At 30.3% G+C, this 14,356-nt stretch overlaps 1 protein-coding gene across 1 annotated transcript in view; it reads left to right on the forward strand.

The window, feature by feature from the left end:
* Positions 1-14,356, forward strand: part of sNPF (short neuropeptide F precursor) — a 157,662-nt gene that overhangs the window by 31,137 nt on the left and 112,169 nt on the right. Inside the window, exon 2 of the mRNA XM_085952710.1 lies at positions 5,452-5,525. The gene's annotated coding sequence lies outside the window, so the exon portion shown is untranslated. The remainder of the gene's footprint in view (positions 1-5,451; positions 5,526-14,356) is intronic.

A 14,356-nucleotide genomic window follows, 5' to 3' on the forward strand; every position in this document is an offset into this window, starting at 1 on the left:
TAATTTATTGATAAATCGTATAACATAAAATTTGTGCTGTACGCTTTTAGCTTAACTTTAGGTTGAACATGTTATAGTTTTTCAAATTTTCAGATGCTATTGTGCAGCTAACTTCATGGTAGTCAAACGTGCTAATAGGCTCTGTCCGTTTTTGTGCATGTAATTTTCACATTTACTGTTTTTGAAGTAATAACTACGCTGACAAAGTAAATGAAGCATGTTGAGTAATTAAACTGCCATCTAAAAATATATATGATAAATATGAAGTGATATATTTTTATTATAAAGTAAACACACATAATAATATATTATATTGAAAATATAATCCATTCTACCAAATATAGTGGCAAGGTGATTTTTCCGTCAAATCAAAAGATTATTTATCACTCCTAGAAAATTTATTGGTCCCTGAATCGTCCGCACCTTTCGGACATGAAAAAGATTTTTTTCTTATACTATTTGACTAACACGTGTGAAATTTATTGCGCTTCTGATATTTAAATATCAATGAATGATGAAAGTTGTAATATATTTTTTGCTATAACTATTTTTTCCTGAGAATTTTGTAAAAGTATTTTACAAAAAAACATATATTTTAATATAAATGCTGAAAAAGCTGTAAAAATATTTATATGTAAGAATATTATAAAAAAAATGTCTGGCATATTTCAATTTAAAGTTATACAAACTAATATATTATTACGTTATATATGTTATCCTGAAATCATACGATATTATATAAGAAAATTAATATTTAATACTAGTCCATAAAGAGATTTGTAAGATTAGATTATTGTCTTATATTATGAGCTTATTTCTTAAGTTCATTTTACGATAGGTTTTTACGTTTGAACTTATTATTTAGATAATATATTTATCACAATGACAATAATTATTTGATGTTATTCATAACTAGAGAAACATTGTTAGACAATAATTGAAAACTAAAGCTCTCATTGTTGAAACTGGCTAGAAAAAACTGAATAATATTTCAGTGAGTACGCCAAAAGTAACAGGTCGTGTATCATAAATTATAAATTATTTAAGAATTAGCAACATGTAAAATAATGCAACAGTTTTGGCACTTAATGGTAAAATTTATGTATCTTTATCATGTACGGATAATTCATACGTTTCTGAGTGTTTTCAAAACCCGCCAATAGTAGCAACCATCTTTTTTATAATATAAAATTAAATTAATAGCATATACATAATTATAAACATAATAAAAAATATTTTTGAAAAAATATGGAGTAGAAACCGAATCTTTTTCGAATTTGATCACAGTAGTTTCCCAACTAAGCCATCCGTACTATTCCTAATAACGGTGATATTAATTAACAGCTATAAGACTGAAAGTATCAATATGTGCAACCGCTTTTTGGCTTAAGTCGTGACATTAATAATAGATTTGATTACCAGGTGACTTGCTAATAATTGTTGATTAAACTATTTTTTTTCATTCAGTGAATGTCGGAATTACTTATGATAATACTCGTAATTTAGCAAATTTAAGATTAGGTACCACTTCAGTCGCAAAGTTGTTGGTAAATTTCGTCATGATAGAGTATGAGTATGGCATGGGTGGCTTAATCGGTAAAACATGTAATATAATGGATGCTGGTTCGAGTTCCGCTCCGTATCAATATTTTTTGAAAAATATTTTTCTAATTGACTATATTTCTGAGGTGTTCCAAATTATGTACATATATGTTATGCATTTAACTTTATATTATAAAAAGATAGTTGCCATTATTGGTAAATTTTGAAAACACTCAAAAACAAATGAATTATCTGCACAGATATTATTTAAATCGGTAGCTAAATTGGTAAACCAATCACACGATAAAGAACCAAATGTTTGTCGACTAAGTAGGTAAGCTTGTGATAATGTTCAACGTTATTTAAGACGGTACTTCAGTGAAACGGCAAATAATTTTCAACTATAGGTGCGACGAAATTTTGGACTCGCTGGCAATCGGAGAGCGAACGTCGAGCTATGAACACGTCAATTTGTTTCGTGATAGCGACGGGGGTATTAATTCTTAAATCGTGTAAAGATGACTAAAAAACGTTACCCATTTACTTGAAAAAGAAAACATGTCAATGAATATATTATTATTGTTACAAATAGAACAATAAACAGAACATTAAATGGACGCATGTTGGATTTAAATTATATTTCGTTCGGCACGCGTCATTTGCACAATATGTGCATCGCCTAGCCACGATCTTTTTAGAGTTTTAGACCATGCCTCAACTGAGGTATAGCCTTAAGTAGATATTTTAAATGTTATAAACCTTAACGGAAAAAACCTGATAATAATTTTCAAAACAAACTAGTAATATAATACTGTATATTAAAAAAATGCTTCATTCAAACATATTTTGATTCATTCATTCAATATTTTACGTTAATACTTTTAATATTAACATTTCCTGCTAATTTTGATTCATACTATTTTCCATCAATATTGCTACAAACCTTAGTTTTCTGTGGCTGTAATGAGTTTTGTATTTTAAATAATGAATATAACATCCTTAAGTATTATCTCTTATTGAATACGTACCATTCATTCTGAACGATTTGACTATGTTGATGGTTTATAGCTGTTTCATACAATTTCAAACGCCTATAAGTATATTAAAATTTCAAATACACAAAAATATGCCGTCATTTTTTTCCCTGAATAGGTCAATTTAATATGAATGAACCTTATATGAGGAGAGCGAAGTATTGTACGGGAATATTTTTCCCCTCTTTCGCTAGATGAAATCGCATCAATATTTCCGCAGACGAAAATATTCTGACGAACTTTTGAACACATCGCCGTGCAAAATAAATAATGCAGCGGCAAACTTGTATAGACTTTTCTGTCGCAATCTATTTTATGGACTGATGATGTGTATGTCATTTAAAAATCGTTTAACAAGAAATAGTTTTGCAGTCATCAATTAAAAACTAGATTGCGAGGTATTAATAGCTCAATCAAACCACATTGATTGGATTTTATGATTGCTTTCTCGTTTTATATGTTAATTATTTCAAAATAAATAATTGTCAATATATAATATTATTTAATGCTGTACAATCTTATGTCGATCTGGCCCGCCTCACGATGCGATTTTTGTTTTACGAGGAATAATGTTAGCCACTTGCTCAACTTATTAGGTCCATATGTGGTTTTTTGTCAGACTTTGGGTTCAAAACCACGACCCTCGACTTTATAACCTGATACAAAGCCGCACGACTGCCATAGGCGTCTATAAATATATATTATATACTAGAAAAAAATACCAGGTGACAGTACTACTTGTCAATATTCTTGGATATGAACTTTTTTATACATTTCTGTCAACCTGTCACAAAATAATTGTAATGTTTAATACTTTCTATATACTTGGTAAGCTAGTACTGCACTAAAATTATTTATCAAACTATTATGAGAGTATCCTACCATTTGTATTCTTTTACGATCCGATTAAAATATATGATTCCTTTATTTTCATATCAGTTTATTTTTCAAATTTATAATTTGCATTTACGTGCAGCTTTTCTTTCACCTTATCACATTTAAGACGTTTTCTCCTTGTCTCGTCCTCTTTTACATATTTATATTTTTTTCATATGTTACAGATAAATGAAGACAAATATAGTGTAATATAAGGTAATGCCTATCTCGAAAGCATGCATTAAAAATGACGTTAGTCGTTCGTTTCACCTCATGATCGCTACATCTCAACTCAGACACGGTTTAGGCTTGGGAGAGATCCATCTAGATATCGACGTTTAGATGTACTCTTAAAACATTTTTCACATCTACATCAGTATATGCGTAGTGCGCTATATTATATTTTCTTGAATGTTCATTATACCTGATTTTCTACACCCCCTTTCTCTCAAAATATTAATTAACCCAACTAGTTACACAGCGTGTATAAAACAGTTTTATAAATACGATTCCAAGACTTCTAGGTTTTAAGATCGACAGCATTGATAAATATGATCTATTAGCTGTGGTTATTATCTGATTTACTTCTACAAGTGTACCATTTTTTTTATTTACAACGTTTTTTTATTACAACGTTTTCCTTAGGTCGTATTCTTATTTGTCCGGTACAAATCTTGCAATCGATTTTTAACTAACTTCCCGACTAGCTAGACATTTGAAACTTTTAGAATATATCAGAACACGATGCCAATGCATTTTTTAATACTTTTAGCCATCTTTAAGTAGAATTAAATTCATTTTTAGTTAATTCTGTTTTGTATGAAAAGTTATTTTGATACCATTATTGGTTGCTAGGGGTCCTAGCAACTAAATTATTAAATGATATATACGTGCGTAACTATGGAAATCAATATGAAATGACATTTTATTATTCAGTATTTATATCAAGTACAAATTTTTTTATCGTTTAAGCTAGTCAAGCCAAGTTTATATTATGATTCAACAGAAAATTTAAAAACTTTGTTTATAAAAAGTTTTTTTTATCTTGTAATTATTTTGTATAATATTAAATCCCAAGTATCTGAAACGGGTCAACATCCTTAAATTTCGACACCTGGATCTAAGTAGAAATATCGATTGAAAAAAAAAACAGTATCTGAGTTTTATCCATTGATTTTGGTTTAACCCGTATTTCGCCGATCTAATACTCACCGATATGTTGATTAACGTAATTTTAATCATTTTTGTGACATAGTAAAACCAAACATGTAATGTATATAATTTTATTTAAATAACCATTATGTTGGAAACCTTATACTTTAAATAAAACGTATTTTTAATTCTAAATGTAAGTAGGAAAAAATGAAATGACAGATCACGAACAAGAGTAATAAGTCTCTCTTAAATAAAGTATAAATGCTGAGATTTTAAATAACAATTAAAGAAACTAAGTAGGAACTTACTGTAAATTATCGTGCTTTTAGTTTTTTTTCAATGAAAATGTCTTATTAATATTACATTGTATTTAAAAGGGATATTTTATTAATAAATTATAGGTATACGATTTATTAAATACACCTACTTAATAATGTTAGAGTTCAATTATTGTTAATATAAATAAATCTATTTTAGTCTGGACGATATAACGAAGGTTGTTTAACATTTATTATTTCACAGACAAAACACTTTACCATTTTTTAAATGTTAATAATGCTCCAACACTCCATCGGGTATTCTTTGTCAATTATCCCTTAAAAAAATGATCCTTTTATAATGCCCTATTTTTAATATACGCTTTGCAGATACAGACAATAAATTGGCATTTATTATGATAGATTCTTTCTTGCAGAATTCAAGCAATTTGTGTTATTGCCTCTGCAATAAACGCTTTAGTACTTGCTTTTTGAAAATGATCACTTTCGCTCAACCTAATCGTCGCTGTTTGAAAACGTATCGTCGTTTCGCTAAGGCTAATCACGTAATTTTCTTTTGTTTGCAGGTATTAACGAAGGAGACTCACACCATCTGTCGGCAGCCCCCCCGCAACACAAAACCAGAGAATTAATATACTAAGTAGGTGGAAAACATATTATTACTATTATTACCAACGGTAAATGTCCAAAGTTGAACTATAACAAGAGTAAGTTGTTACCACTATCTTCGGTTACCCTCCACTTAGAAGAGACTACACTTCGTGTGATAAACTATTAACTTCTACTAGGCAATTCAAGTTTGGCCATCTACAATAATTATTATGAAGTATGAAATTAATATTATTATTCACACGTAAATTGCTAATGACTAGATTACGTGAATAGTCTAGATGACTCGCAAATTAATGCCGATTATCGTGATCATTCGTCATTAAAAAATAACCGTTACGTACAATTGATCAGATATAAATTTAATTATATATTGTTATATTTTTTTATCTTATAATATACGTGAAGTAAATAAAAGAATATATTTTTGTCAGGTTGGTCAAATGTCATAGAAAACTACCGGAGACTGTATTTAACTCAGAGTACGATTTTTACTAATGAGACATCATATTGCACGGCTATATGAAATCGGTTTCTGTATGTGTTAATACGATAAAGTTACTACAAAATTAACGTACAGTAGAACCTCAATTATTTTGACTGATTGGGGATTAAAGAACTCCAGATAATGATGAATTTGGATAGCCAAAATATAATAAATACCCACTTCATTTCTTGAATAATCTTTATAGCAATTTTTGAAAATGTAATTTTTTTAAAACAAGGTTTGCATATTATGTACGTAGGTTTCTATTGTATCAGAACAGCATACTTAATGGTTATACTGTATTTGTATTTCTCAGTTTGTTTATTAAAATTTGATACAGCACAGCTAACCATATTTATAAATCAACAATTAAAAAAACACACAATTATTTTTCACACTTATAGCGCCAGTATACGTGCATGAATTTACTGACACCAATAGTGAGTAAATTAAACTATCATAATAATAACTATTTACACGTAATAGTGCTGAATGTCTCACCAATTTCATTGTTAGAGCGTAAGCGAGACGCGTTGTTGTCATTGTATGGTGCTATTTGATTGGTTGTTATAATTGGCAAATGCGTTGAGTGGTGTAGTTTGTTTTTTTAATGTAGGTTCGCCACTATCGTTATACTGCCAATGCGCACACGTCATGTATGTAAGTTTCAAAATTGCGTGAAAATTCAAAAGCTTCTGAACCTTTTTGATCCATGCATGTAATTTTGCAATTTGCACAATAATACGAGTTCAAACGTGCACTTTATTGTTATGGTCGCGATAATATGTACTGACAGCAGTAAATTCATGCACGTGTAAATGTTTATTACACTATTTATCCAACGCGTTGATTTTTGATTGGATTTTGATCGATCGCACCATAGAAATATATATCCATAGAAATTGAATGGAGAACATTAATTATTTAAAAACGTGTACGCTCAGTTCTAATAAATAATACTTATATACATTTATAATTATACATATTATATTCATTTATATCCATTTATAAACATAATATAATTATATACAATTCCAATTCTAATTTCCTTAATCAGTTTATTTGAAAGTAGTTTTCAAATTAAACATCAGGAGAAAAGCCTTCGTGGGTTTGTCGTATTACTTGATTCATTTTGCAATACTCACGACTTGCCGCAGGACTGAGAGATAGAGAAGATGTAAATCCCGTACTCTGAAGTGAGGCATAGTTAATCTTACAGTCGCGCAATAGACTCTTTGCGTAGTAAAAACATAGTTTGACGATGAATGAAAGAAGACCAAAACTTATTGTTGATAAAAAAATATAATTTTAAACACACCTCAGATATTGGAATATTATATAACATAACATTATTATATTATATAATTTAGCGTGCGGGAGATTAATAACAACAACACTAATAATAAAAATACGCCTAATTTTAGAGTATTTCAGTTCAACGTTTGATAACACTAATGGTTAACTCTGAACGCGCAATTAATTATATCGTTTTATTAATATTTAGGAGTTGTATAACGAGGTTGATATTTTCCATCAATAAATCTTTATTCAAAAATTATAATAGCGCAGTAGAAAATTCCCGAAATAATTAACCAATTCCAGCATGACGACGTCAACAACGATTATTGTTAGCATTTTTCGCTGTTATTAAAAGGGTTTTACATAATATTGCAACAAAACATATTTTAAAACAAATTCAAAAACACATAAGTAGGTATATTAAAAAAAAACATAAAACGATAATTACGCGCACACCGGTTTGTATCGGTAAGCCTGTGTGTATGGATAGTAAAACTGTAGCTCGCGCAAACCGAAAAACACTCTAAAAGTAGTTTGCACAAACTTTACTATACCGCGCAGTCAAGTCACTGCCGTTTAATACATTGGACTCGGAAAAACGCGCCCAGCAAAGTGGTCATTCGATATAATTAGCATGCTATTTAAATGTGGTAATTAAAAAGTAATTATCTAGCATATGCCTAAATTTTCTCACAGTTGTGTATCTGAGTTGTTATTTTTAATTGCTATGTTTTTTTCCCCTTAGTAACGCTTTTTGTAATTTAAAGTATTAATAATATTTATTTAGATGACTTCAGTATGTTTATAAATGTTATTTTTGTCGTACCTGCACTTCTTAAAAAAATACTACAAGATTTAATTAATAGTGTGTTTCATTGAATACAATTTGGAATATGATTCAGATTGGACAAAAAATATTTATCTATAAACAAAAATATTGATGATTATTTGTAATATTATGGTGTTACGATGTAACTCTTCTCATGAGTGCATAGCTTATTCAAGTAGGCGGCGAACAGAGGTGATGTGGGGTGGTTAAGTCGCGAGGGTGCGATGGTGGGCGGATGTGTCGTCATCTGGATAAATATTTGCTCCTCGCGTCCGCGCCCCATGCTCCTCTGTACAGCGTCATTACAAAACCGCTGAAGGTGCTTCAGTCGGTGGTTAACGCGTTTTTTTAACGCGAACGTGGTCACGGCATTATAGCGCGGTAGCTGCATTGACATTGTTGGAGTAGCCCTTAGAATCCTGAAACGCTGAATACAGATTTTATATAAACAATGTAGATTTTCTCTAGGTATGTTGTTTTAATGCAGAATTATTCGTTGAATATGGCACGATTTTATAATGTTTATAAGAATAATGGACCTCTTATTAGGCTTTGACGATTTATTGTATGCTATCGAGTGTATTGTTATTAATAAGATAGGGTTTTTACTAATTGGGTTTTATACTGACACTTCAACAATTCATAATTTGTTTGTTGAATTTTTGTGACCTTTGACTTGATAGGTAGGTAATGGAGTTTTTACCTATTTTATTGTATTGGTTTATTATATAAGCTAGAGTTAAGAGTGTTCGTTGTCAGTTTGTGTTTGCAGCCTTAGGTGAGTGTACACGGCGCCTGAAGATGCCGAAAGACGAAATCCGAGTCGCAAAAAACAACTCAAATGGAATAACACAAAACTTAAATCCATTATAATTTAAAATACATACTATAACGTCATTATAGTAAGTAAACAAGTCTGTACATAAATAATTTACAACTACTTTAATGATTTTTTTATAAAACAACATCAACCATTCATATTTTAAGATCACAAAAATGTATTTAGGGAGTACGTATCTATTGGCATCCACTGAATTAAGTACCTGCTTGTAGTAAGAATCATACCGGCTTCTGACAGTCTTGTAAGAAGGAGTGGCTGCATTTTTTTAAAATCATTAATAACCGTGTCCCTGCTTTTTCTTACCCTCCTAAACCCCCTTGGTTGTCAGTAACTTCGAACAATCACAAAACCCAGGCTTTGAGAAAATCACATAAATATTGTGTCCTCACAAGGAATCGAATCCAGAGCTTCCAGATGGAAGACCAGCGCCTTACGCACTGCACCACGAGAGCCGCCTTGTGGCTGCAATTTAGTTTATAATTACATCATGTTCTATGTGGAGATTGTATTAAGAGATTTTTATTTTTTATTAGAAATGAATGGTAAAAGAAAAACTAGGAAAAACAACGTGTGAATTTTCCAGAACCGGAATTCAAGCCCGAGACCCACAACATGATAAGCCGACACGTAACCGCTCAGCCACCGTGGGCGTTATTTTATGTAATACATTATATTAATTTTCATTTTACATATTTCTGTATATAAAAATTAGATTTAAGAATTGTTAATTGTAACCTTTACCCGTCAATAGTTCGCTAACCAAATTGCAAGAATGCAAGTTGCAGGTACCGAGTCACAGTACTTTATCCAGTGGCAGTGGCGAAGGGCGGAGAGGGTCCGTCGTAAATAGTGCACATAGTATTTATCAGTCATACGTATTTGTTTTCATTGAAATAAGACTATTCACAGATGGTATTGGTTAGTTTTTAAAATTCAATTAGACCATACAAAAAACAAACACAGTAATTATACAGATCATAATATATTATTGAAAACAATCTACAGAGTATATATTTTAGGTTTTTAAAAGCTTTTAAAATCCAAATTTTTATCATTTATTTTTTGTCTACCCTTCTGCGGCTTTTCCTTTCTAATGTGGCAATGAGATAAACATATCTAGCGCGTAAGGTGTTTTAATAAAGCCTTTATCATTGTGAACTGATTATCCAATGTAATATATTGATGTAATCTAGATTAAAGAGTGATACACTACATTACAAAACATTATAATATACCAATATCTTACCATATATATTTAAAGAAGAAATAGCCGATATTTAAATTCTTAATATAAACTAGTATAGTGAAGAGACAATAGTTGTAATACATTATGTTCTTGGACCGGTGACGGTTGGCATAGCTGCACTTCGAGCACACAGATTTTTAAGCCACGAAATGTGTCGTAATCTTCTGCCACGTCTACTAATGCTATTTCATTGGATAATGAGTTACGACATCAAAATTAATCACTCTATCAGTCTAAAAGATTTCGAAGATAGGTCTGTTTCAACTTTCTTTGAAATTTCATTATTCAATGTCCCATACCTTCATGTCATAAATTATTAACATGAAATTTACATATGGTAACAATCTTAAAAAATATGCACATATTCTTTGTGTAATTTCACACAGTGTCTAAAAATTTATAACATGCATTGTAATAGTGAGAAAGTAAGTTATGTAGATGCGTAAGAAAGAAGAAAAATGCTAAAACGGTTAAAGCAGTATTAATTAATTGACTATTAATATCAGGGTGTATTATCGCGCTGTCACGTGGGTTTGACTATCAGTGAAACTTGAATCTATAGGGTATTGAATCTATAGGTACCTATATTATATAAATGGGTGGAATATCAGTAGAATATAAAATATGTTGAGTAAGAAAGCCTTGTAAGCGTATACATTCGTAATTAGGGCCCCAAGTGTGATCTAAATTTGTTCATAATGAAATACTGCAAATATAAAAAAAATCCTATAATTTAAATAGATTAAACTTGTTTATTAAAAGATCTAATAATTAAACCAAATGAAAAAAATCGGCGTGTGTACTTATGTAGCTCTTAATTTTCTTGTTAAATTACACACTCAAGAAAAAGGATCGCTTATTGGAACGCTGTTGACTTATTTCTATACACTTTAACGTATATTACTAAATTATATAATTATTTATCGTTGTTTTTTATTTTTAAAGTAACAACTGCCACTATGACGTTTATTAGTTTGTTTACGTAAGAAATTGCAAATTCGCTGTCTAGGCAACGGAACAATTCTAAACTATAATATTATACTGTATAATCGTCACAATTTCATTATCATACTGTGGCGTAAAGGTAGTGCGTTCGGCTGATAACCGAACAATCGTGGCTCGAATCCAATCGAGTGCGATTTTTTTGTGTGAAAAAATAAATTATGCGTTACATGTCATACGCCAAAAATACACCCTGATCTGATTTTACAAGCGCATCTAAAGAAGTATAACTTCAAAAAGTAGAGAAATAGTATTTTTTAACAATGGAGACTCGTGAATAATGTTCGCAGAGACAGAGAAATTATAAAAACATAATAAATTTTTGGATACTCATCTGTACGTCCTTTGGTATTCACTGATTCAATACAAATTCCAAATAAAGAAAGCTACTTGTTGTATTCAATTTAATGTTGGATGCCGTCCGAGCGGCAATCGTAAAGGTAAACATTTCCATGTATCAAAAAGATCCATCTATCTGTGGAGTCAAGGTTAAAATGACCGAGTCATAGAAATCTAAAACTCTTCTCTTCTGACGCAGCGTTGTAATGATGTAAAAGAGAAAATAATTATTGTGTCTTTTTATAATTATTGCTCATCACTCTACCTATTTTTTTTTTAGGTATATTTTAAACGTGACACAAGACCAGTTAAAAAAATGAAATTCGCGGTTTTTTTAGATGTTTACCATTTTTTTTAATGCAAAGTGTTTACTAAACTAAGCATTTTTTTTCAGTATAAGCAGAACACAGATTTTGTTCACCTGAGTAACAATTATTATGATTAAAAAAAAACGTCACAGAATTTTCTCACGACTTATGGATTAGGCTTGCTTTGAATTTGTAATGTTTTCTTTATCAGTTAACCCACACGGGTTGTTTTGAAAGCGTCTTTCACGTTGCTCGCTCCCTATCTTTGAGAAATAATAATTGGCACCATTAAACTGCCACCTCATCATATATAGAAAGAAGGGTGCGTAATAATTCACGAGTCAAAGCGATAGGTCGTTATATTAATGAGTAATTATTGGCAATAAACTTAAGGATCACTGTTTATCGATTTAGGCCAATAAATATAGTAATATAAAATATGCTACAGTGTGACTATGAATGATTGGATCAAAACATATTATTTTATAACCCACAGTTGTAACATTCTTGTCTTTAGAAGATGAATATTCAGTACTTTGACTGGCAAAATCATTAGAATAAGTTCCAATTTGTTAGAATTCACATTTTTATAAGCAACCACACTTAATTTCTTGATTAACTGTTTTTTTTATTCAACGAATAATTCACAAGATTTAAGAATGTGAAATTCTAATTATTGAACATACATTAGTTCAGATACAAGTTCAACTAAGTTACAACAAAAAATCTTGGAGTGATCCGTGACGTCGGTTAGTAATAATTATAGTAATATCTATTTTGATTTAAAATACTAAAATCGATCGCTAATAGTAGCTCAATTTGGAAAGCGCTTCAGAGAATATTAAAAACCATTCGTTAAAATTTGTCTTAATTAAGTATGACTTCTTTAGCATAGTGGTCTATGTGCATGGGCGCATTACCCGAGAGATGCCGGTTCGATTCCTGACGGTGTCTTACTTTTTTCAAAAAGATTTTTTCTATTGGTTATAATATATTTTCTCAGAAGTGTTTTCAAAATTATGTATGTTAAATAATTAGTTTCTTCTTATTTTTTAAGCGTTGTATAAAAATAAGTATAATATAAAAATAACGGGAAGTAGTGGGTTGCATTTTTTGTTTAAAGTGAAGTTTAAATATATAAATATGAAGTATCCTAAAATATGTGTTTAATAATATGGTTATTTTTAATAGTTATGTCTGAATCATAATATGCATCAATGATTGTCACGTAAAAATACGTGCAATAAAAATATTGGTAAAAATTGAAGACGTTCTCGAGGATTTGTATTTTTAGGGCTTTATGGCCTGACCATCATTAAATTATAAAGCAAATTTCGCTTTAAATTCTTTGTCTTCTTTCAAAAAAAATAACTTTTTGTTGGCGCTATTATTCTGAAACATTCACCGATAGATTCCTTTGTGGTCAGTTTTCAGTTAGAAATGACAAAAATTAGGTGTCGTTGATTTACTTTTCGATAAAATTTACTTTGATTAAATTATTAATCAATATTTCTAAAGTAAGCTTTTTCAAAAGAAATATAATATACAAAGTAACGCAAGTGTATTTCAAATATTAAATACTAGGAACAATACTACTTGAGCCTGTAAAAAATAAGATTTTCTAATAACAGAAATTTACTATGACATACATTCATCCATTTCATCAACCATCGGCGATTATATTGGGTACATCGATCACCGGTCGCTGACAGGTTTGGACGTCCCCGTCCGATAAACTGTGGGTATTATAATATACCAGTTAGTAGTCAAGTTTATTTTCCACTCAATATAGTGAAAAATACGATTTTTTTTTAGTTTTGAGACTTTCTGACAAAATAACTGCTTTATTTGGGTAATTGAATTAAATCTCTACTACGCTTAACTATTTATTATTCCAGTGAAATATTTGATCGAATCGGTATTCAAACCTTGCACTAAGTTTTGATGTTTTATATTAGTTAAAATAGTTTATGACTATAGAAAAACATACAAATATTTTATGTTAATTGCTTTCACATAAAAAATGTATAATATTTTTAATTCAAAGACACGAACACTTGTTTGGTCTTATATTAAATCTACCTCTGTAAGTAGACAGCTTAAGGAGAATCTGACAGTAGATGACAGTCACCGTGACACCAAAGCCTCTTAAAATATGACACTAAAAATATAAGTCTTCTTCGTTTTACGTACTAAATAAATAAATGTATCTAAGGAAAGAATCGAAGGAGAGAAAAACTACCTAACCAACCATATATGTATATGGCGTTATCGTCATCATCAGTTGGGTTCCATCCACTGCTGGATAAAGGTATCTTCTAGCTCTTTACAATCATTTCAGTATCTAATTCTTCGCGACCACGTACATTAACCGAAATTCACGATTTCGTCGATCCAGCGTATTTTAGTGCAGCTCTATTGTACTTTAGTACCTCTTAGGCATATTTATCTGTATTTAGGTAGCGGTTGTCCACTTGTATATTTCTATTTCATCCGATGGGTGACCTATGT

This window comes from Rhyacophila brunnea, unplaced genomic scaffold, assembly GCF_057557595.1.
Source record: "Rhyacophila brunnea isolate RB1 unplaced genomic scaffold, BYU_Rbru_1.0 scaffold_10, whole genome shotgun sequence".
Taxonomy (NCBI): domain Eukaryota; kingdom Metazoa; phylum Arthropoda; class Insecta; order Trichoptera; family Rhyacophilidae; genus Rhyacophila; species Rhyacophila brunnea.